General features: G+C 47.1%; 1 protein-coding gene across 1 annotated transcript in view; it reads right to left on the minus strand.

The window, feature by feature from the left end:
• The window catches only part of LOC141117799 (NACHT, LRR and PYD domains-containing protein 3-like), a 318,488-nt gene that overhangs the window by 153,489 nt on the left and 138,555 nt on the right, over window positions 1–26,444 (minus strand). The gene's annotated exons all lie outside the window — the stretch shown is intronic.

Below are 26,444 nucleotides of genomic sequence, written 5' to 3' on the forward strand. Positions count from 1 at the left end.
CAGTGCCATCTGTCATCAGTGCCATGTATCAGTGCCATTTGTCATCAGTGCCATGTCAGTGTCACATGTCATTGTCCTGGTGCTCCAGGGCCTTCAAAAGTGTAATAGGTAGTCAACAAATTAGATGTGTAATTTATGCTCCTAGAACACCTGATGGTGCTCCCTACATGTTGGGCCTCTCTATGTGGCCAGGCTGTGAAAAAGTCCCACACACGTGGTATCGTAATACTCAGGAGGAGTAGCAGAATGTATTTTGGGGTGTCATTTGTGGTAAACACATGCCATGTGAGAGAAATAACCTATTACAATGACAATTTTGTGGGGAAAAAAAAAAATCTTCATTTTGCAAAGAATTGTGGGAAAAAATGACAACATCAAAAACCTCACCATGCCTCTTACTAAATACCTTGGAATGTCTACTTTCAAAAAGGGGTCATTTGGGGGGTATTTGTACTGTCCTGACTTGTTCGGGTGGCAAGAAATGAGATGAGTACTTCAGGTGTGATCAATTTTTTATGATTTGCACCATAACTTGTAGACTCTATAACTTTCCCAAAGACCAAATAATATCCACTAATTTGGGTTATTTTTACTAAAGATATGTAGCAGTATAAATTGTGGCCAAAATGTATGAAGAAAGAAAAATTACTAATTTGCAAAATTTTATCACAGAAACAAAGAAAAATGCGTTTTTTTTTCCAAATTTTCGGTCTTTTTTCATTTATAGCGCAAAAAATAAAAAACCCAGCGGTGATCAAATACCACCAAAATAAAGCTCTATTTGTATGAAAAAAAGGACAAAAATTTCATTTGGGTACAATATTACATGACTGAGTAATTGTCATTCAAAATGTGAGAGCGCTGAAAGCTGAAAATTGGTCTGGTCACGAAGGGGGTTTAAGTGCCCAGTTGTCAAGTGGTTAAGAAAGCATTACATCAACAACAGAAGCCAGAGGCTGATCATTTAAAACAACAACAGGCAAGGTAGAGAAAGAAAGAGAAAGGTGATCAGGTTATGACTTCATGCATGTCATCTCATTTTAAAGATATTAACATAGTACTATTTAGAAGTGGCATCTTCTGAATTTCTTTGCAGCAAAGTCTTTGATCAAATCATTAAAATCCAGTTTACGTAGAAGGTCACTCTCAAATGACATCAGAGTGAGATGATTTAATTTCTGCTGTACAATTGTGGATCTTAGTCTATTTTTTACTAGTTTCAGTTTGGAGAAACTGCGCTCCCCACTTGCATTGGTAACTGGTAATGTCAGGTAAAGTCTGAGAGCGACATCCACGTTTGGGAAGATGGTCTGTAGTTTTCTTTTTTTAATGCACAAAAGAAGTTCCCTAGCAGATGATGGCTCATCATGGCAGATGAATTCTTTGAACTGGATGATTTCTTCACAAAATTCATTTTCCAGGTCATTGTTGTATTTCTTCTGTAGATCTGCTGCTTTTTTATGAAGATGTTCTGCAGATAGGGTAGATATGTTGTTCAGGAAACCAAAAGTGCTGTTGAGGTCATTATAGGACTGAAAATGGCGATCAAGTTCAGCCAGCAGCCTATCCATCATAACTAGAAACACACCAGATGAGAACCGTTCTCTTCCTGATAAGTGAACCTCAGGTGTTGAAGACTCACCCACATGAGTCTTGCGTTTTCTTTGTCTTTGTGTGTCTTTTTTGTATGTTGCTGAAACGGTGGGAGACATCGCTTTTGCTCGGTCTTCAAACACATCAAATTCATCTCTCAAACCAACAATATATTCCTGCAGTGACCTCACCAAATCAACAGCATTGCACAGGTCCAGATCCACAGCTTGAAGTGCAACACTTGTCCCATGAAAGCGTTGTAGAACATAATTCCACATAGTGCAAAGAAAAGCAGTCTCAAGCCTGTTCATTTTTTTATGCAGTGACCAAGCATCATTTTGTGTTGTTGGGTTCTGGTTGCTGTCTTCTGCAATGTTCATCAGGGACTCTTAAATATTGGCATAATTCCTGCACAGTGCTTTGGTGGCCTGTGCATGCGCAGCCCACCTGGTGTCAGAGACATTTAGTGTCTCAATGTGGTGGTTTTCATTAGGCTGCAAACCTGCAGTTACCACCTTCCATCTAGCTGTGGATTTCGAGCAGAAGTTGAACAAAGTCTGAATGAAGTTAAAAAAATTGGCGGTCTCTGTGCAGCAGTTTACGCTATTAACTCCAGCCAGATTAAGCGTGTGCGCGGCGCACGGCACTCACTCTACTAGTGGATTAATTTCTTTGATGTGAGATTGCAGCCCGTTGTACACTCCTGACATGTTTGCGGCATTATCATAGCACTGTCCACGGCAGTTACTGATATCTATGTCCATCTCATGTAAAACTGTGAACACTGCATCACAGAGTGCCTTCCCTGTGTGGCTAGATATAGGGAGAAATTTTAAGAATCGCTCTTCTACGAGGCCCTCTGGTGAAACATACCTTATGATAAATGTAAGCTGATCAATGTGCGTCATGTCAGGAGTTCAATCAAAGCAAATGGAAAAGTACTTTGTCACTTTCACTTCAGCAATGATTTCAGAAAGCACTCTACTGCTCATTAGCTCGATAAATTTGTCGCATGTTTTTGATGAAAGATATGAGGGGGTTCCTACCCCAGCATTGTCATATATCTGTATGTGTGATTTCAAGAATGGGTCGAATTCACTGATCAGTTCCAGGATTCCCATGTAATTCCCATTGTCAGCTCGACCAAATATTGTGAATCTATAACTCGGTCAGCTGCTGCTCTGTTGATGTAATTAAACATAGCCTTTCTATGACTGTCACTATTCTCGTGCTCGGCAATGCGTCTGGTAGCATGTTTCCAGTCATTATAGCCAGACTCAAAGAGGGATTGACCGTCACCATCGCCAAAAAGGCGGCAAGCAAAACAAAACACACAACCGGTGGATGGTGGGTAGAGCAACCATTCTCTGGGCAAGTACTCACCATTCAAATGCTTGCGATTGAAATGAGTTTTAGAAAACCGTCTCTTCTGATGTTTGTAGTGGCGTTCAGAAGCCTTGACATTAGCATCCTTATTTTGGGACTCCGGACCTTTTCGCGCCCAATAAGCACGCACACTTTTATCAATTTTACCCCAGCGAGCAGGATCAGTGGATAAAGAATCTGTAGTTGGACATTGTTCAGTCGCTGTTTCTGACTGAAGAGATGATGATTCATTGATGGGCTGCCCTGCTCGTGAATTCACATCGTCTCCAACCGTTTCTTCCAGCGGGTTCGGGTTGTTGTCCTCTGGATTCTCCGCTTGCATATCAGGCTGTGGTGTCATGGGTGTAAAAAATCCAGTAATCCTTTTCATTTTACTGAGAACTTCCTTTTTACGTTGCTGTCGTTCATTCTTTAGTTTTCTTTTAAGCGCACCACTCTGATACCGTTTGTCCGCCATTACACCACTGTCTAATGCAGACAGGTTTTCTCAACGGCAGAAAATGAGGCACTACACGTAACTGCCAATAACCAATCAGAAAACCTCAAGATAGAGAGAAAAGGAGAGATGGTGCAAGGAACAATTCTATATAATCCTTAAATAGTCCCAAATATTATGTATAAGAACAGTCATTAGGATTGCTCTGATGGCTGCAACCTGGAGAGCGAAGCACAGCTCTATAAAACAGAAATAGAAAAGGACAAGGTGCGCCAGACTCAGTATTAAAGACAAAACAAAACAGCCAAATGACTACTCACAAAAGTAGATAATATATAAGCGTGTAAGTGGGGGATACTACTGTACTGGTATTCATCCTGGGTCCACGATGTAAGCGATCGTTCTGAGGCACCGCAGGAGGATGATGAGAAGCGGTGGTGGCTAGGATTGCTCTGATGGCTGCAACCTGGAGAGCGAAGCACAGCTCTATAAAACAGGAATAGAAAAGGACAAGGTGCGCCAGACTCACTTGACAACTGGGCACTTAAACCCCCCTCCTGCCCAGACCAATTTTCAGCTTTCAGCGCTCTCACATTTTGAATGACAATTACTCAGTTATGTAATACTGTACCCAAATGAATTTTTTGTCCTTTTTTTTCACACAAATAGAGCTTTCTTTTGGTGGTATTTGATCACCTCTGGGTTTTTTAATTTATGTGCTATAAATGAAAAAAGACCAAAAATTTTGAAAAAAAATGAATTTTTCTTTGTTTCTGTGACAAAATTTTGCAAATTATTATTTTTTTTTCATAAATTTTGGCCACAATTTATACTGCTACATATCTTTGGTAAAAATAACCCAAATTAGTGGATATTATTTGGTCTTTGTGAAAGTTAGAGAGTCTACAAACTATGGTGCAAATCATAAAAAATTGATCACACCTGATGTACTGGTGGCCTATCTCATCTCTTGCGACCCGAACAAGCCAGGAAAGTACAAATACCCCCCAAATGACCCCTTTTTTGAAAGTAGACAATCCAAGGTATTTAGTAAGATGCATGGTGAGGTTTTTGATGTTGTCATTTTTCCCACAATTCTTTGCAAAATGAAGACTTTTTTTCCCCCACATAATTGTCATTGTAATAGGTTATTTCTCTCACATGGCATGTGTATAACACAAATGACACCCCAAAATACATTCTGCTACTCCTGAGTATTACGATACCACATGTGTGGGACTTTTTCACAGCCTGGCCACATAGAGAGGCCCAACATGCAGGGAGCACCATCAGGTGTTCTAGGAGCATAAATTATACATCTAACTTGTTGATTACCTATTACACTTTTGAAGGCCCTGGAGCACCAGGACAATGACATGTGACACTGACGTGGCACTGATGACAGAAGGCACTAATACGTGGCACTGATGACAGATGGCACTAATACATGGCACTGATGACAGATAGCACTAATACGTGGCACTGATGACACCTGACAGTGATGACAGATGACACTAATATGTGGCACTGATGACAGATGGCACTAATATGTGGCACTGATGACAGATGGCACTAATACGTGGCACTGATGACACGTGACACTGACAGGTGGCACTGATGGCATGTGACACTGACAGGTGGCACTGGGGACAGGTGGCACTGATGACAGATGGCACTGATACATGGCACTGATGACACATGGCACTGGGGAAAGGTGGCACTGATGACAGATGGCACTGATACGTGGCACTGATGACAGATGGCACTAATACATGGCACTGATGACAGATAGCACTAATACGTGGCACTGGTGACAGATAGCACTAATACGTGGCACTGATGACACCTGACAGTGGTGACAGATGACACTAATATGTGGCACTGATGACAGATGGCACTAATATGTGGCACTGATGACAGATGGCACTAATACGTGGCACTGATGACACGTGACACTGACAGGTGGCACTGGGGACAGGTGGCACTGATGACAGATGGCACTGATACATGGCACTGATGACACATGGCACTGGAGAAAGGTGGCACTGATGACAGATGGCACTGATACGTGGCACTGATGACACTGACAGGTGGCACTGGGGACAGGTGGCACTGATGACAGATGGCACTGATATGTGGCACTGATGACACATGACACACTGACAGGTGGCACTGGGGACAGGTGGCACGGATGACACTGATGACAGATGGCACTGATACGTGGCACTGATGACACGTGACACTGACAGGTGGCACTGGGGACAGGTGGCACTGATGACAGATGGCACTGATGACACTTGACACTGACAGGTGGCACTGATGACAGAAGGCACTGATACGTGGCACTGATGACACATGACACTGACAGGTGGCACTGGGGACAGGTGGCACTGATGACCTATGGCACAGATAAAACTGACAGGTGGCACTGGGGCAGGTGGCACTGGAGGCAGGTGGCAATGATAGATGGCACAGGGGACAGATGCCACTGATGACACTGACAGGTGGCACTGGGGACATTTGGCACTGATAGGTGGCACTGGGGAGTCGGGACAGATGGCACTATGTTGTGTAGTGTTGTGTAACTGTAATCATTCATAACACCAGTGTGAGTGTTCACTCACCGCTGCAGCAGGAAGCTCTCACTCCTCACACACTGTCTCTGTGAGAGCCGGCGATGAGAGATGATCTCATATGAGATCACCTCTCATTGGATGAGTGCTAAATGGCCGCAGTGATTGGCCATTTAGCACTATCTGTGATTGGCTGTGTCCAAGGGACACGGCCAACACAGAACTTCCCCGATGTGCACCCACGGCAGCACGCAGAGGGGAAGTACACAGGAGGACGTCCAGGGATGCCCACCTGGGAATGGGCGTCCGCACTGTAGCCATCTTTCTGCTATAGCGCGGGTGCCGCGGGGCCCCCTATTGGGCACCCCCATGGGCTTGAGCCCACTCAAGCCCTATTGTAAGTCCGGCCCTGCTAACAGCGATATATCTCCTCCCCCATTCAGTCCCTTCCCCCCACAGTAAGAAGCAGTCTCTTTTAACCCCTTGATCGCCCCCTAGTGTTTACCCCTTCCCTGACAGTGATATTTATACAGTAATCACTGTATTTTTATAGCTCTGATCACTGTATAGATGTCAATGGTCCCAAAAATGTGTCAAAAGTGTCTGATCTGTCTGCCGCAATGTCACAGTACTGCTAAAAATCGCAGATCACCAGCATTACTAGTAAAAAAAAGTCATACATCTTTCCTATAGTTTGTAGACGCTATAACTTTTGCACAAACCAATCAATATATGCTTATTGTGATTTTTTTTAACCAAAGATATGTATAAGAATATGTATTGACCTAAACTGATGAAGAAATTTGTTTTCTAAAAACTTTGGGGATTTTTTTTATAGCAAAAAGAAAAAAATTTTTTTTTTTTAATTTTTGGGGTTTTTTCGTTTATTTTCGAATAAAAACGGCAGAGGTGTTTAAATGCCACTAAAAGAAAGCTCTATTTGTGGGAAAAAAAGGACGTCAATTGTGTTTGGGTACAACTTCGCACGTCCGCGCAATTGTCAATTAAAGCGACGCAGTGCCAAATCGCAAAAAATGGCCCGGTCAGGAAGTGGGTAAATCCTTCTGGTCCTTAAGTGGTTAAACAGTCTTTGAGGCGGCAGAGGAATTGGTTTCTCTCCTATCTGCAGTTCAGCCAGTTTTCTCCTGTGAGGTAATAACTTGTTGCTGTTTGCTCCCCTGCTGTGCTGTGTTCCTGGGGGTTAGACAGTCTGACTGGTTTTGTCTCAGATTCTGTGTCTCCTATCTCCCTCTGGAAGGCTGCCTGCTGCTGCTTCTGAAGTGGATGAAAGCAAATGGGTCTTAAAGAGACAAGGTACCTGTTTTTCTTGGTGACAGAATTATGTTTTTTTTTCCATTTTTTTTGCAGATATGAGCTCCCCACACCTGTAAGTGGCACAGAATATTAGCAAAGGTACGAGGGGGTTGCATGGGACATGTCTTCAAAAGAGTGCTCAAGGAATGCAAAGTATGGTGTTTTTCATGATTTTAGGAGCAGAAGCCCTAAACGCAAACACTCCAGAAAACATAAGACCTGCCACTGGTCATCTGCTGACCAGGACAATCTGCATTCCTCACAGGGGCGTAACTAGAAATCACAGGGCCCCATAGCAAAATGTTGTATGGGCCCCCCCCCTCAAAAAAAAAAAATGAACTAATGCCATTGAAAAACAGATTACCACACTCACATATAATAAGAGCTTTAAAGTGCTGGTGTCAGTGCTCCCTTATCTCGGTGCTGGTGTCAGTGCTCTTATCTCAGTGCTCTCTATCCTGGTGCTGGTGTCAGTGCTCTCTATCTCGGTGCTGGTGTCAGTGCTCTCTATCTCGGTGCTGGTGTCAGTGCTCTCTATCTCAGTGCTGGTGTCAGTGCTCTCTATCCTGGTGCTGGTGTCAGTGCTCTCTATCTCGGTGCTGGTGTCAGTCCTCTCTATCTCAGTGCTGGTGTCAGTGCTCTCTATCCTGGTGCTGGTGTCAGTGCTCTCTATCTCAGTGCTGGTGTCAGTGCTCACTATCCTGGTGCTGGTGTCAGTGCTCTCTATCCTGGTGCTGGTGTCAGTGCTCTCTATCTCGGTGCTGGTGTCAGTGCTCTCTATCTCGGTGCTGGTGTCAGTGCTCTCTATCCCGGTGCTGGTGTCAGTGCTCTCTATCCTGGTGCTGGTGTCAGTGCTCTCTATCTCGGTGCTGGTGTTAGTGCTCTCTATCTCGGTGCTGGTGTCAGTGCTCTCTATCATGGTGCTGGTGTCAGTGCTCTCTATCCTGGTGCTGGTGTCAGTGCTCTCTATCTCGGTGCTGGTGTCAGTGCTCTCTATCTCGGTGTTGGTGTCAGTGCTCTCTATCTCGGTGCTGGTGTCAGTGCTCTCTATCCTGGTGCTGGTGTCAGTGCTCTCTATCTCGGTGCTGGTGTCAGTGCTCTCTATCTCGGTGCTGGTGTCAGTGCTCTCTATCTCGGTGCTGGTGTCAGTGCTCTCTATCCTGGTGCTGGTGTCAGTGCTCTCTATCTCGGTGCTGGTGTCAGTGCTCTCTATCTCGGTGCTGGTGTCAGTGCTCTCTATCCTGGTGCTGGTGTCAGTGCTCTCTATCCTGGTGCTGGTGTCAGTGCTCTCTATCTCGGTGCTGGTGTCAGTGCTCTCTATCTCGGTGTTGGTGTCAGTGATCTCTGTCTCGGTGCTGGTGTCAGTGCTCTCTATCCTGGTGCTGGTGTCAGTGCTCTCTATCCTGGTGCTGGTGTCAGTGCTCTCTATCTCGGTGCTGGTGTCAGTGCTCTCTATCTCAGTGCTGGTGTCAGTGCTCTCTATCTCGGTGTTGGTGTCAGTGCTCTCTATCTCGGTGCTGGTGTCAGTGCTCTCTATCCTGGTGCTGGTGTCAGTGCTCTCTATCTCGGTGCTGGTGTCAGTGCTCTCTATCCTGGTGCTGGTGTCAGTGCTCTCTATCTTGGTGCTGGTGTCAGTGTTCTCTATCTCGGTGCTGGTGTCAGTGCTCTCTATCTCGGTGCTGGTGTCAGTGCTCTCTATCTTGGTGCTGGTGTCAGTGCTCTCTATCTCGGTGCTGGTGTCAGTGCTCTCTATCTTGGTGCTGGTGTCAGTGCTCTCTATCTCGGTGCTGGTGTCAGTGCTCTCTATCTCGGTGTTGGTGTCAGTGCTCTCTATCTTGGTGCTGGTGTCAGTGTTCTCTATCTCGGTGCTGGTGTCAGTGCTCTCTATCTCGGTGCTGGTGTCAGTGCTCTCTATCTTGGTGCTGGTGTCAGTGCTCTCTATCTCGGTGCTGGTGTCAGTGCTCTCTATCTCGGTGCTGGTGTCAGTGTTCTCTATCTTGGTGCTGGTGTCAGTGTTCTCTATCTCGGTGCTGGTGTCAGTGCTCTCTATCTTGGTGCTGGTGTCAGTGCTCTCTATCTCGGTGCTGGTGTCAGTGCTCTCTATCTCTGGGCTGGTGTCAGTGCTCTCTATCTCGGTGTTGGTGTCAGTGCTCTCTATCTTGGTGCTGGTGTCAGTGTTCTCTATCTCGGTGCTGGTGTCAGTGCTCTCTATCTCGGTGCTGGTGTCAGTGCTCTCTATCCTGGTGCTTGTGTCAGTGCTCTCTATCTCGGTGCTGGTGTCAGTGCTCTCTATCTTGGTGCTGGTGTCAGTGCTCCCTATCTCGGTGCTGGTGTCAGTGCTCTCTATCTCGGTGCTGGTGTCAGTGTTCTCTATCTCGGTGCTGGTGTCAATGTTCTCTATCTCAGTGCTGGTGTCGGTGAGGTAGGTAGCAGTGGAGAAGCCAATCAGCAGGCAGTGCCAGCTCAGGATGCGGAGCACCCGGCCCACTATGGCAGAGGATAAGCCCTGGACTGGGACCTCCCAACTCCCCCCTCAGTGGAGCCCTGCATAGGCAGGGGTAAGGGCAGGGTGGAGGGAGGGGTCAGGGGCTGCCAATCACAGGTGGATACACTGGGACACTGGCACAGGACTGAGCTGTCCTTACTGTTAGAGACACATGATTAGGAAGAATGGAGTGGGGGGGATGGGGCAGGGGTGGATATAAAGATGAGTCTCTGGCTGTGGCTGAGGGATGCTGCGGGAACATGGATGGGGGGGTGGCTCTCTCTCATAAAAAAAAAATGTTGTTGGTCGCTGGCTGCAGAAAACGTTGTGGCATGGTGGTAGCTTTGCCTCTCCCTGCAGCTGCAGCCCCTGATTCCCCCCCCACACTGATTGACAGCCCTAGAGAGGGGCAGCCCAGACACTTCTCCTCTCCTACCTTCCCTTCTGTCGGATCGGCTCCATACAGCGCTCGTGAGGCCTCCTCCGTGGTGCCTTTCTCTCCTGGTCAGCCAGATTCCTCCTCCGGGGTGCCTTCCTCTTCCTCTCCTTGTCAGCCGGATGCCTCCTTCGGGGTGTGCAGAAACCACCGCACCGCTGAGCACTCCAGTGGTAGGGGGGGTGACGGCTGAGGGGGGGGGCGCAATCTGTGTCTCCCGAGCAGAGGGAATTGTGCTCACTGCTCAGGCTGCTGGAATCTCCTCCCCCTCTCCTCCTGAAGACAACACAGCGCTGGCCCCGCCTCCTCCCAAAGACGGCTATGCTCCGACCCCTCTCTCCACTGCTTGGTCGTGCTTGGAGCTCACAGGCAACCGCTGCTGGTTGCGCCGTGCCCGTGGTGAAGTTTTTTAGCAGAGGCGGCTCTTCAACTAGCCTAATTGCCGAATTAGAGAGCTGGCTCTGCTGGGCCCTACACGGCTGCGGGCCCCATAGCGCATGCGTGGGTCGCTATGGCGGTAGTTCCACCACTGATTCCTCACATTCCCACACAGAGTGGCTTTCATGCTCCTCAAGCAGCTCACGTGGAAATGGCTCACAAGCGTTTAAATCAGCGCAATAGAAAATGCCTTGCCCAGCCCTGGTAGAATGCTACACCGCATGTGCAGTGACAGGAAGTCAATTGGCATTGATTGCCTCAAATGACAATGGATAAGGAAGTGGATGCACAAATTTCAGAGCCGAGAGGCTGTAGCGGAAAGTATGTGACAAATATCTATGTCACAGGTAAGACGCAGGCACAACCATCGCAAACCCATGCAGATATTTCCAAATGTGGAAAGGAAGGACTTTTTTTCCATAATGACAGAGTTAAAAGCTCATTGATGAAGAATGGGAGAGATGTGACAAGAAGACCAATTTACAGTAAAGGTCTCCAAGCTTTATCCAATGAAGCTGGCTGATACATGTTTAAGCAATGCACTTCCAGGAGTGGATGGGGCCTGCCAGCGTCTGGTGCACACGTGTCTTTGCCTTTCTATACCTTTAGGGAGCCTATGAATTGAAAAGATGACTTAAGGCTGGTTCACACCAGATACAATGCATTATTATTCAAGTCAAAAATGCATGAACAGTGTTTACCATGGATTCCACTGGCCTATGCCACACCAGTGCAGTGTGTTCTAGTACAGTTAACTAAAGGAGAACATGTCACATTTTTTCTCTATGGAACACATCTATAACATGGCAAAACGCATTGAAAAAGCAGCTGAACACTTCAAAAATATGCATGCAGAAAGACCACTTCAACTCAGAAATTGTGGTAAACTGGTCCGCAGACTTGCAGAAAATCTATACTGTGGCAAGTTTTTTGCCTGTTAACTAGCAACAGAGTTAATGTGATGTTGAAAGCATTAGGAAATGGCGGGCAGGGCAATCATCGAGTAAGTGGGCAGGCCGGTCGGCATGAGAGTGGAGGTGCTGGCCAGTCAGAGAGCCAGCGGGCAGGGAGCAGAGAGATGACATCATCTCTCACCGCCCACCCTGCATCACTGCAGTTCCGCCCTCACTGTGCAGCCGCGGGCAGCAGAGAGATTACATCATCTCTCTGTTGCCTGCCTTCCCTCTGGCAAGTGACAATCTGCATCTTAGCAGGCCAATGACAATCTGCAACATGTGGCAGGTGACGTGGCAAGTGGCAATCCGCAACGTGTGGCAAGTGACAATCCGCAACGTGTGGCAGGTGATGTGGCAAGTGATAATCAGCATCCAGTGGCAGGGACGTGGCAAGTGACACTGATTCTGCATTATGGTGAGTTGAACCATTTTATTTTATATTACAATGTAATAGTTAAAATAATGCGCTTCAATCATCCTGACACCTTAACAACCATGGTGCCATGATGATGAAAGCGCTAACACCAGCCACTGCCGATAACTTTCCCGCAAAAAAAACATATTTTCTGCCAGTGCCCCTCCCGAGACTAGGCTCTGGATCCGCCCCTGGTGCAAGTGCATTGAAGCCTAGTGGAATGCAGATGCTCTGACTGAGATAAATTAGGGCAGTTTTTTTCTAGCCTTGCAAGCCTTTCAGGATCTTTTCTCCAAGAGGCCTGAGTGAAGTTGATGATTGACACCAGGACAGCAGTAGCTTACATTGCCCACCAAGGTGGCACCAAGTGTCTGTCTTTTCCTGTTACTTTTCATAACAAACTTTTCACTGGGTGGAGAGCCACTTACAGACAGTTAACGGCAGTCTACTTACCGGAAGAGCAGGATCCACTAACAGATCAGTTAGGCACATTATTTTCCAATGGACAGAACAAATTTATGCCATACAGGTGCTTTCCACCTGTTGAGGAGGCCTTGGTTTTCATTGCTTCCCTAGATGTCATCAGCACCACCAATCCAGTTTCTGGTCAAGCAAGATCTTTTATGCCAACGTCAATGGCAGCAGCCCAATCCAGTGAGACTCTTAATAGCCTGGCTATTGAATTAACCGGACTAGTAGTGCAGGGATTCTCATCCAAGGTGGTTCAGACCTTGGTGAAGATCACAAGACCATGAACTCTACATATAAGAGGATATGAAGGAAGTTTGTGCTGTTTGCTTAGCAAAGTATTCTCTCCTGTGTCTCCAGCTCTAGCCAATATCCTGGACATTTTTACAATCAACGCTTGAGGTTGGTCTGGCATTCAACTCCATTAAAGTACTGGTCTCTGCCTTTCTCCTCTTTTTCAGGCTGCAGAAGGGTGGAAGAGCCATTGAACAAATACTTCATGCAGACCGTAATCCATATAGGACCACCCAGGGCTGGACTGGGACAAAAATTTGGCCCTGGACTTCATCATGACTGGCCCACTTTAATTTTGAATGTCCCCAACAGCGCCCCCCTTACATCAGAGAGTCCCCACCAGCAGTCCCCTTACATCAGAGAGTCCCCATCAGAAGTCCCCTTCACATCAGAGTCCCCACCAGCAGTCACCTTCACATCAGAGTCCCCATAAGAAGTCCCTTCACATCAGAGAGTCCCCATCAGAAGTCCCCTTTACATCAGAGTCCCCATCAGAAGTCCCCTTCACATCAGAGTCCCCACCAGCAGTCCCCTTCACATCAGAGTCCCCATAAGAAGTCCCTTCACATCAGAGAGTCCCCATCAGAAGTCCACTTTACATCAGAGTCCCCATAAGAAGTCCCTTCACATCAGAGAGTCCCCATCAGAAGTCCACTTTACATCAGAGTCCCCACCAGCAGTCCCCTTCACATCAGAGTCCCCACCAGCAGTCCCCTTCACATTAGAGAGTCCCCATCAGAATCCCCTTCACATCAGAGTCCCCACCAGAAGTCCCCTTCACATCAGAGTCCCCATCAGAAGTCCCTTCACATCAGAGAGTCCCCACCAGCAGTCCCCTTCACATCAGAGAGTCCCCATCAGAAGTCCCTTTACATCAGAGAGTCCCCCTCACATCCGAGTCCCCACCAGAAGTCCCTTCACATCAGAGAGTCCCCTTCACATCAGAGTCCCCACCAGAAGTCCCTTCACATCAGAGTCCCCACCAGCAGTCCCCTTCACATCAGAGTCCCCACCAGAAGTCCCTTCACATCAGAGTCCCCACCAGCAGTCCCCATCAGAGTCCCCACCAGCAGTTCCCCTCACATCAGAGAGTCCCCATCAGAGTCCCCACCAGCAGTCCCCTCCACATCAGAGAGATCCCAACAGAAGTCCCCTTCACATCAGAGAGTCCCCATCAGAAGTCCCTTTACATCAGAGAGTCCCCTTCACATCAGAGTCCCCACCAAAAGTCCCTTTACATCAGAGAGTCCCCACCAGAAGTCCCTTCACATCAGAGTCCCCACATCAGAGAGTCCCCTTCACATCAGAGTCCCCACCAGAAGTCCCTTCACATCAGAGTCCCCACCAGCAGTCCCCATCAGAGTCCCCACCAGCAGTTCCCCTCACATCAGAGAGTCCCCATCAGAGTCCCCACCAGCAGTCCCCTCCACATCAGAGAGATCCCAACAGAAGTCCCCTTCACATCAGAGAGTCCCCATCAGAAGTCCCTTTACATCAGAGAGTCCCCTTCACATCAGAGTCCCCACCAAAAGTCCCTTTACATCAGAGAGTCCCCATCAGAAGTCCCCTTCACATCAGAGAGTCCTCCCTCTCCTCCCCCTCCCACATGTACTCACCATTATGAAGGCAGCTTCTCGTTCCTCTCTCCAGCCATGTGATAACAAGTGATAAGGGGAGAGAGGAAGGAAAGTCTACCGTTGGTCTATATAACGCCTAATGCTCTCTCCAGCAACTGACTGAAGCAGCTCCTCCTGACAGGAGTGAAATCGTGATCACTTACTGTCAGAAAGGAGTGGCTCCAGGACTGCACCTGACTGGCCCACTGAGCCATCGGCCCACCGGGAATCTCCCGGAAGTCCCGATAGCCAGTCCATGCCTGCCTCACGTCAGCAGACAATGGGATATAACTAGCTGAATAAATGGGTGGGAGAGAACACATGAAAAGAAACACTGACAATAAAAGAAAGGCTGCCAAAGACAAAAAATATGTATATGGCTCATCCCAAAGCTTGCAGAACTTGCTGACTGCATGCCTGTAAAGTTGAGTGAAAGGCTAGCTGTCTCATATATATCTTCCACTGAAATCCTGGCATACCTGCCCCTCAGGTCAAAGAAGCTTGCACCTGTTTCTGGGGAGAAAGGCCAACTTCCTCCATGCCATTCTAATCACTAATAGAAAAGGACTCAAGAACTTGACGGTGAAATTAAGATTGTCCACTTTCCTCACGTCTTTTGACCTATATATGTACACTGGTAGCAACTTGTGTAAGTACTTGAAGTCTTCCTGCTGTGTACTCAGTGACCCCGTGTGAATGCTTGGAGGGACTGCCCCCTGTTTTCCTGGAAACTGCATAGCACTTTAGAATTTAGCTTTGGAGATGGACGTAGTATCACTATTTCTGGTAAAAAGACACAAAAGGGATCTTTGCAGGAAAGTGCTGCAATCTCTAACATCCTTCTGTCTGAAGCAACTGCTGTTAGAGGAACTAGTTTTACCACTAGAAACCGCAATGGAAATGAAGCTATTGGAGCAAAGGATGCCTGTACTAGTGCTTTCAGAACTAATCCCAAGTCCCATGAAGGAAACCAGGATTTCCTTGGTGGTCCCAGGCATGGACTGGCTATCGGGACTTCCGGGAGATTCCCGGTGGGCCGATGGCTCAGTGGGCCAGTCAGGTGCAGTCCTGGAGCCACTCCTTTCTGACAGTAAGTGATCACGATTTCACTCCTGTCAGGAGGAGCTGCTTCAGTCAGTTGCTGGAGAGAGCATTAGGCGTTATATAGACCAACGGTAGACTTTCCTTCCTCTCTCCCCTTATCACTTGTTATCACATGGCTGGAGAGAGGAACGAGAAGCTGCCTTCATAATGGTGAGTACATGTGGGAGGGGGAGGAGAGGGAGGACTCTCTGATGTGAAGGGGACTTCTGATGGGGACTCTCTGATGTAAAGGGACTTTTGGTGGGGACTCTGATGTGAAGGGGACTCTCTGATGTAAAGGGACTTCTGATGGGGACTCTCTGATGTGAAGGGGACTTCTGTTGGGATCTCTCTGATGTGGAGGGGACTGCTGGTGGGGACTCTGATGGGGACTCTCTGATGTGAGGGGAACTGCTGGTGGGGACTCTGATGGGGACTGCTGGTGGGGACTCTGATGTGAAGGGACTTCTGGTGGGGACTCTGATGTGAAGGGGACTCTCTGATGTGGGGACTCTGATGTGAAGGGACTTCTGGTGGGGACTCTCTGATGTAAAGGGACTTTTGGTGGGGACTCTGATGTGAAGGGGACTCTCTGATGTAAAGGGACTTCTGATGGGGACTCTCTGATGTGAAGGGGACTTCTGTTGGGATCTCTCTGATGTGGAGGGGACTGCTGGTGGGGACTCTGATGGGGACTCTCTGATGTGAGGGGAACTGCTGGTGGGGACTCTGATGGGGACTGCTGGTGGGGACTCTGATGTGAAGGGACTTCTGGTGGGGACTCTGATGTGAAGGGGACTGCTGGTGGGGACTCTGATGTGAAGGGACTTCTGGTGGGGACTCTGATGTGAAGGGGACTCTCTGATGTGAAGGGACTTCTGGTGGGGACTCGGATGTGAGGGGGACTCTCTGATGTAAAGGGACTTCTGATGGGGACTCTCTGATGTGAAGGGGACTGCTGGTGGGGACTCTCTGATGTGAAGGGACTTCTGATGGGGACTCTGATGTGAAGGGGACTTCTGGTGGGGACTCTGATGTGAAGGGGATTCTGATGGGGACTCTCTAATGTGAAGGGGACTGCTGGTGGGGACTCTGATGTGAAGGGGACTGCTGGTGGGGACTCTGATGTAAAGTGGACTTCTGATGGGGACTCTCTGATGTGAAGGGACTTCTTATGGGGACTCTGATGTAAAGTGGACTTCTGATGGGGACTCTCTGATGTGAAGGGACTTCTTATGGGGACTCTGATGTGAAGGGGACTGCTGGTGGGGACTCTGATGTGAAGGGGACTTCTGATGGGGACTCTGATGTAAAGGGGACTTCTGATGGGGACTCTCTGATGTGAAGGGACTTCTTATGGGGACTCTGATGTGAAGGTGACTGCTGGTGGGGACTCTGATGTGAAGGGGACTTCTGATGGGGACTCTCTGATGTAAGGGGACTGCTGGTGGGGACTCTCTGATGTAAGGGGGCGCTGTTGGGGACATTCAAAATTAAAGTGGGCCAGTCATGATGAAGTCCAGGGCCAAATTTTTGTCCCAGTCCAGCCCTGGTGTGAGGTATGGCCAGGAATGCATAAAATTGCTTTCAAATACCGTAATTTTCCTTTCTTGGCCTGTCCTCACGTTAGCACAGGACTCCCTCACAAGTGGCCTGTCACAGGCTAGGTTATTAACCACTTCAGTGTCTTTTATTCAGCTATGAAGAGGTGGTCCTATAGGGTGCCAGATGAGGCATTAGCCCATTGTGTGCTGATGTGCGGACAGGCCAGGAAAGGAAAAAATTACGGTAAGTATTTGATAACAATTTTCCATATTCTCACTAGGGAATGGGACATAATTTGGGGAATGAATTGAAGTGACACTAAAGGTTCAAATATTTTTTTTTAAAATAACAAACATGTCATACTTACCTCCACTGTGCAGCTTGTTTTGCACAGAGTGGCCCCGATCCTCATCTTCTGGGGTCCCTCGGCGGCTGTCTCGGCTCCTCCCTGCTTCTGATAACACCCTCTGGGAAGCACTCTCCCGGGGGGTTACCTTGCAGGCGCGCTCCCGAGTCCTGTATTTGGTGTCCATAGCCGCCGACTACAGGACTCAGCCTGCCCCCTGGCCCTTGCGTCAATGGAGTTGATTGACAGCAGCGCGAGCCTATGGCTGTGCTGTTATCAATCTATCCAATGAAGAGCCAAGAAGACCGAGCAAAGGAAGAGCGCGTTCACAACGCTGGACTTTCCAGGGCTCAGGTAAGTAAAACGGGGGAGCTGGGGGGCCAGTGATTGTAAGATGTTTTTTACCTTAATGCATAGGATGCATTAAGGTATAAAAACATGAACCTTTACAACCCTTTTAAGAATACACAGTTGAACAGTTGAAAGATAATAATAAAAGAAGAAAAGATCTGCCCATATCAGGAAATAAAACACAGGGGTGATTGAATGACACTGAATGAATGGAGGTATTTACAGGTAAAACATTTTGTATCAACTCTACCACAGCCAATTAGAAAGGAAGAGGATCCAAATTTAATGGAACATCTTTGTAATTCACAGGAGACTGTGAAAAACTCTGTAGCACAGATTTATAAAATACTCAGGGGGTTGGCAGAGCTGAGAATCCCTCCATTCATTAGAAAATGGGAAAAGGAATGGGGAACACGATTAGAAGAACGACAAAGAAGTAAAATACTAAAAGCAGTACATTGCTCTGCAGTAGACATAAATACAACTGAAATTAAAGTGGATGTAAACCCAATGTCATCCTTTCTAAACTACTGCAATAGGGGTTATCTATAAGGATATACACGCCTCCTGCATGTATCTTTACCTGTCAAATGTCTCCCCTCTGTCTTTTATGAGAACCCAAAAACTGCAGATTCTGTGGGCAACATTGTTGGGTTCTCTAACTTTGCTGTAGCTGAGATTGTCAGCTTTTGTGATGGGGAAGAGATTGGGTGCAGTTCTGCTAGGGGGGTCCCTGTTTCCAGGAGGAGGAGGACTGTCATTGACCACTGATAAAGCCAATCACAGTCCTGCTAGCCCCATCTACCATCTGGAGGAAGATGACTCGCTTAGTTGCCACTACTAATCTCAGAAAGAAGAGATTTCACTGTGATTAAGAAAACCCCAATCAGGTGACAGTTTGTGGAATACTGTTGAGCTTCTGGGAACTTTGTTGAAATTATTCCTAAACCTTTGCATCACTACTGAACCCCGGCACTCTGTGTCACTTACTACTGAACCCCAGCACTCTGTGTCACTTACTACTGAACCCCTCTGCACTCTGTGTCACTTACTACTGAACCCCAGCACTCTGTGTCACTTACTACTGAACCCCGGCACTCTGTGTCACTTACTACTGAACCCCTCTGCACTCTGTGTCACTTACTACTGAACCCCTCTGCACTCTGTGTCACTTACTACTGAACCCCAGCACTCTGTGTCACTTACTACTGAACCCCGGCACTCTGTGTCACTTACTACTGAACCCCAGCACTCTGTGTCACTTACTACTGAACCCCTCTGCACTCTGTGTCACTTACTACTGAACCCCTCTGCACTCTGTCTCACTTACTACTGAACCCCTCTGCACTCTGTGTCACTTACTACTGAACCCCGGCACTCTGTGTCACTTACTACTGAACCCCTCTGCACTCTGTCTCACTTACTACTGAACCCCTCTGCACTCTGTGTCACTTACTACTGAACCCCGGCACTCTGTGTCACTTACTACTGAACCCCTCTGCACTCTGTCTCACTTACTACTGAACCCCTCTGCACTCTGTGTCACTTACTACTGAACCCCTCTGCACTCTGTGTCACTTACTACTGAACCCCGGCACTCTGTGTCACTTACTACTGAACCCCTCTGCACTCTGTGTCACTTACTACTGAACCCCTCTGCACTCTGTGTCACTTACTACTGAACCCCTCTGCACTCTGTGTCACTTACTACTGAACCCCTCTGCACTCTGTCTCACTTACTACTGAACCCCTCTGCACTCTGTGTCACTTACTACTGAACCCCAGCACTCTGTGTCACTTACTACTGAACCCCAGCACTCTGTGTCACTTACTACTGAACCCCTCTGCACTCTGTGTCACTTACTACTGAACCCCTCTGCACTCTGTGTCACTTACTACTGATCCCTGGAACTCTGTGTCACTTACTACTGAACCCCAGCACTCTGTGTCACTTACTACTGAACCCCTCTGCACTCTGTGTCACTTACTACTGATCCCTGGAACTCTGTGTCACTTACTACTGAACCCCAGCACTCTGTGTCACTTACTACTGAACCCCGGCACTCTGTGTCACTTACTACTGATCCCTGGAACTCTGTGTCACTTACTACTGAACCCCTCTGCACTCTGTGTCACTTACTACTGATCCCTGGAACTCTGTGTCACTTACTACTGAACCCCAGCACTCTGTGTCACTTACTACTGAACCCCAGCACTCTGTGTCACTTACTACTGAACCCCAGCACTCTGTGTCACTTACTACTGAACCCCTCTGCACTCTGTGTCACTTACTACTGAACCCCGGCACTCTGTGTCACTTACTACTGAACCCCTCTGCACTCTGTGTCACTTACTACTGAACCCCGGCACTCTGTGTCACTTACTACTGAACCCCAGCACTCTGTGTCACTTACTACTGAACCCCTCTGCACTCTGTGTCACTTACTACTGAACCCCAGCACTCTGTGTCACTTACTACTGAACCCCAGCACTCTGTGTCACTTACTACTGAACCCCTCTGCACTCTGTGTCACTTACTACTGAACCCCTCTGCACTCTGTGTCACTTACTACTGAACCCCTCTGCACTCTGTGTCACTTACTACTGAACCCCGGCACTCTGTGTCACTTACTACTGAACCCCTCTGCACTCTGTGTCACTTACTACTGAACCCCGGCACTCTGTGTCACTTACTACTGAACCCCTCTGCACTCTGTGTCCCTTTAAGCTACAGCCAGTATTCAGCGCAATGAAAATCAAACCCAACTTTTGCTGAGCTGCTCTTTTTCTCAGCTGCGGGGGACCCATCTTATGATCCTGAACACAGGCCCGCTGCTTTCAGAAAATACCCCTGACCTGAGCTCATCATTGCACATCCTATCCATATGCTTGTATGTGACATCACATACATCCTATACATCCCATACATCCCAATGGAATGTATGGGATGTATGTGATGTATGGGATGATCCCATACATCACATACATCCCATACATGCATGTGGGCTGGATACAAGAGTTGGATCAGCAGGATTAGTGTGTCAGGACAGGTAGATGTGTCTCATGTCTGCTTCCTTTCACCACTCTGCATATCACGCATGTCATAGATGAGAAGAGGGTACAGCGGTGGAGAAGATGAGAAGGAGGGTACATCGGTGGGGAAAATGAGCAGAAGGGGTTCAGAAGTGGGACAGAAGAGCAGGAGGGTACATCGGTGGGGCGGATGTGTAGGAGGTACAGTGGTGGAAGAGATGATAAGGGGCTTCAGCAATGGGACAGAAAAGCAGGGGGCTATAGCAATGGGACAGATGAGCAGGGGGGCTCAGTGTTGGGCCAGATGCGAAGGGGGTTCAGTGGTGGGACAGAAAAGCAGGAGGGTAGAGCAGTGGGGCAGATGTGAAAGGAGGTGTATTGGTGGGACAGATGAGCAGGGGAAACAGAGGTGGGGCAGTAGAGCAGGGGGTACAGAAGTGAGACAGATGTGCAGAAGGTACATTGGTAGGGCAGATGAGAAAGTAGGTTACAGTGGTGGGGCAGATGAGCAGATGGGTTCAGTGTTAGGACAGATGAGAAGGTGATTCAGTAGTGAGACAGAAGAGCATGGGGATATGTCGGTGGAGTAGATGTGCAGGGAGGTACAGTGGTGAGGCAGATGAAAAAAGGGGTACTTTGATGAGGTAGATGAGCAGCGGGGTAACAATGGTGGGACAAAATAGCGAGGGGGTACATTGATGGGGCAGATGTGCAGGAGGTACAGTAGTGGGAAGGATGAGAAGGGGGTTTAGCGGTGGGACATAAAAGCAGGGGGTACATTGATGGGGCTGATAATAAGGGGGTTCAGCAGTGGGAAAAATGAGCAGGGGGGTTCAGTGTTGGGGTAGATGAGAAGGGGGTTCAGCGGTGGGACAGAAGAGCAGGGGGAACAGAGGTGAGACAGATATGCAGGAGGTACATTGGTGGGGCAGATGAGAAAGCGGGTTACAGTGGTGGGGCAGATGAGCAGGGGGGCTCAGTGTTAGGACAGATGAGAAGGTGATTCAGTAGTGAGACAGAAGAGCATGGGGATACGTCGCTGGAGCAGATGTGCAGTGGGTACAGAGGTGGGGCAGATGTACAGGGGGTACAGTGGTGGAGCAGAGGAGAAAGGAGGTACATTGGTAGGACAGATGAGCAGAGGGAACAGAGGTGGGACAGATATGCAGGAGGTACAGTGTTGGGGCAGATGAGAAAGGGGGTTGCAGTGGTGGGGCAGATGAGCAGATAAGTTCAGTGTTAGGAAGAAAGAGAAGATGGCTCAGCGGTGAGACAGAAGAGCATGGGGTACAGCGGTGGAGCAGATATGCAGGGAGGAACAGTGGTGGGGCAGATGAGAAAGGAGGAACATTGATGGGGCAGATGAGCAGGGGGTTACAGTGGTAGGACAGAAGAGCAGGGTGGTATGTGGGGCAGATGTACAGGGGGCTACAGTGGTGAGACAGGTGAGCAGGTGGGTAAAGCGGTGGGGCAGATGTGAAAGGAGGTGCATTGGTGGGACAGATGAGCAGGGGGAACAGAGGTGGGACAGATGTGTTGGAGGTACAGTGATGGGGCAGATGAGAAAGGGGGTTACAGTGATGGGGCAGATGAGAAAGGGGGTTACAGTGGTAGGACAGATGTGCAGGCAGTTACAGTGGTAGGACAGATGTGCAGGGGGTACAGTGGTGGGACAGATGTGCAGGGGTTACAGTGGTGGGACAGATGTGCAGGGGGTTACAGTGGTAGGACAGATGTGCAGGGGGTTACAGTGGTAGGACAGATGTGCAGGGGGTACAGTGGTGGCACAGATGTGCAGGGGGTTACAGTGGTGGGACAGATGTGCAGGGGGTTACAGTGGTGGGGCAGATGTTCAGGGGGTTACAGTGGTGGGGCAGATGTTCAGGGGGTTACAGCGGTGGGGCAGATTTGCAGGGGGGACAGTGATCTGAGGTGTGAAGGTGCAAGAACTGGAGCTGATCTGAGGCGTGAGAGCAGGATGTTAACTTCTCACTACTATTCAAGTCATTTACAGCATTTACTTTATAAAAAATCCTTTTTGTGATTGAGTGTGTGAAGTCGGCACTCTCAATTTCTTTGAAAATATTTTTTGACACATTGTGCTCAAAAGGTTGCCTAGCCCTGGTATAGAGAGATGGTGTACACAGATGGTGTACAGAACGCCCCTTGAAAATGTCATGTCCTGCTTGTGTGATTGGCTCACTAATTTTCCCAGAAGTCTGCACTAAGATACAAGTCAGATTTGGGCATCCCCGCAACAAAAAAATTCATTTTTGGTGAGACACTGCCAAAGGGAAATCACGTCTAAAGAGATGCAGACCCTGCCACTTTCCTTACTAGAGCCCTGGAAGTGCAGCAGCTGTTTGATAATTATAAAATCACTCCCATTCACATTTACTCTCCACATGGACAAACAGCAATTTCTTCAGAATAACAAAAGCTATGAATCTGCAACAAAGTTTGTTACAATCCCTGCAATGTACATAGATCAACCAGAGCGGAGGGTTTTTTAAAAGGGTCAAATGAAGGATCCAGGGAAGGCTCCAAAATCGCAGCTGTATCAAAATCAATGGATGAAGGATGACCAGGGAGGAGAGGTGAGGTTAGAAAAACACTGATCCATCAAAGTGTATAGGAATGCTTCTTATCTATGCTGATGTGACTTTGTGAGATAACATAAAAGGCTATGGGGCTGAATTCACACTGAAGTCCACTAGGAACCTTTTCCAAAATTGCACTGTGCTGAGATGATCAGAGGGACATCATTGAATATAATGTGATTTCCCTTGTCATGCAATTTGTGAACCCAGGTTCGAGAACTTCTAAAGTAGCATTGAAGTTGCATCAAAGTCACATCAAATGTGCAAGCAAGTAGCGCTGCATAGTCACACTGGAAATTGTATTTGCATAGTGGGAAGTGATATGGGAAAACACAACACAAACGTGGCAAGAACACACCATGTGTTATGTTAAATGTAACAATACAGGAAAACCACTGCAAAAATGCAGCAAAAACTCATATGCATTTTTTGCATATTTTTGATACAGAGCCGTGTAAAAGTAACCTAAAGCACACTGATTTATTCACATATATTCATTCACACCCACTTTTTAACATGCACTGAACCCACCCTGATCAGTTTTCTATGAATCAAAAGGTAAAAACCAACTATATTCATCTCTTCTTTCTGGGTAAGATTCAAAATTTCATAAGAAATGTATTTCTCTTTTGGTTACAACGACCTACCACATGTTACCTCCAGAGGGCGTTGTAGGCCCAAATTACAGTACATAGCTGTCAGCATTAGATGGAGAGGGTTGTTGGTGGTATTCCCACCCTTTAACCTTCCTTTGCTGTATCCAAAAATAAAAAAAATAAAAGGTTTTGCCTTTAGTTCTACTTTGAAGTGGATGTAAACCCCATTCCTGAAAACTGACCTGGGCACATATATCTCTAGACAAGAAAGAGAGAAAAGTATTGTTGCGCTACTAAAATTTTTTTTCTCTTAAAAGTGTAAATCAGCAGCCAGCATCACCAGTATGATAACCGTATACAAAATGTGATAAATAAATAAATGCAGCGCTAAGTGTCATTAACCATGTGTTTTTCTGTGGTTAAACAAACGTATAATCAAACATGCGTTTTCAGTGATTATACAAACATATCACCTTTCATACGTAATAAGGTTCTTCATCCGAAAAAATGTGATAGTGATTCAAAAAATATAAGTGAAAATAAACAACAAATTATAAGTGCAGTGTCTACACACAAGAATCATCTAATTAGAATAATATATATCACCCTACATCACAGCAGTGTATAGTAGTATATAAAGGAATAAAGTCCATACATAAAAAACTCTAGCGATAACGCTGTGCAAACTGTGGCACTGATGAGATCCCGTAGTGATTGTTACATCTGGTGGGCAATCTTCCTGCATACAGATTTCATATAGAAATAGTAAGGTGGATGTGCTTACCAGAAGGGATGGACACTCACCGTACGGCGGGGTGTCATAAGGGCTTGTGGATCCAGATGATCCTATGGGTGTTCACTGGAAACTCGGTGAGGCGTGCCAATGGACAGTACCGGAAATTGCATACACAGCGACTTCAGAGACGAGGTAGACTGTAGGTCATCAGATGGATGGATGGATGGATGGATTCACCTCTCCCAATACGCTGGTGGCCGAAAGGATGTAGTTCTCACCACATCACAATGTCATCCACATAGGGAAAAAAAGGTTGAACAAGTGATCACAAGTTGAATAAAAATAGGATTGGAAATTAGCGTGGTAACAGAGTAACAGCAGTCAGCAACCCAACATGTTTTGAAACATGTCGGGTTGCTGACTGCTGTTACTCTGTTACCACGCTAATTTCCAATCCTATTTTTATTCAACTTGTGATCACTTGTTCAACTTTTGTTCCCTATGTGGATGACATTGTGACGTGGTGAGAACTATATCCTTTCGGCTACCAGTGTATTGGGTGAGGTGAATCCATCCATCCATCCAATAACCTACAGTCTACCTCGTCTCTGAAGTCGCTGTGTGAGCAATTTCCGGTACTGTCCATTGGCACGCCTCACCGAGTTTCCAGTGAACACCCATAGGATCATCTGGATCCACAAGCCCTTATGACACCCCGCCGTACGGTGAGAGTGTCCATCCCTTCTGGTAAGCACATCCACCTTACTATTTCTATATGAAATCTGTATGCAGGAAGATTGCCCACCAGATGTAACAATCACTACGGGATCTCATCAGTGCCACAGTTTGCACAGCGTTATCGCTAGAGTTTTTTATGTATGGACTTTATTCCTTTATATACTACTATACACTGCTGTGATGTAGGGTGATATATATTATTCTAATTAGATGATTCTTGTGTGTAGACACTGCACTTATAATTTGTTGTTTATTTTCACTTATATTTTTTGAATCACCATCACATTTTTTCGGATGAACATCCTTATTACCTATGAAAGGTGATATGTTTGATTATATTTGTATAATCACTGAAAATGCATATTTGATTATACGTTTGTTTAACCACAGAAAAACGCATGGTTAATGACACTTAGCGCTGCATTTATTTATTTATCACATATATCTGTAGTGTTTACTTATCCCTCTTCAAAGCCCCGTGTCCAGTGTCTTTCTGCTGCTTCGTTCCTCTGTTATCAGAATGATAACTTCTGACAAGCTCTTTGACACAGGAGATAAAAGCAGCTGGAAATTTGTGTCTGGGCGAGTGCTATAAATAGATTAGCAGAGAGCTTGTCTATTCACATTACAGCTCTGCATGTTTCTTCCTGCCTCTGCTTATGTGGAGAGGGGTGTGTGCCTTTCCTCCAATCATCTCACACACAGTGTATGCCCAGATTCCACACCCAGTGCTGGAACAGAAAGAAAACAATCTAACACAACGTTCACTTTCTGAACAGTGTATAAAGCTGGAGACAGCAGATATACATGTACAACGTATGTAGGAGGATTTGTTTCATCTCTGTGTATCATCTGAGGCTGTTCCCTTCACTGGGTATATGTGAGGGTTTACATTCGCTTTAAGTCTTATCTGATGTATTCAGATAAATAGATGTGTACAGTCTGCATAGAACAGAAAACAAATCACACCGATAATTAGTCATTTCTCTGGAAAAACACCTGAAAA

This window comes from Aquarana catesbeiana, linkage group LG13 (assembly GCF_042186555.1).
Source record: "Aquarana catesbeiana isolate 2022-GZ linkage group LG13, ASM4218655v1, whole genome shotgun sequence".
NCBI lineage: Eukaryota > Metazoa > Chordata > Amphibia > Anura > Ranidae > Aquarana > Aquarana catesbeiana.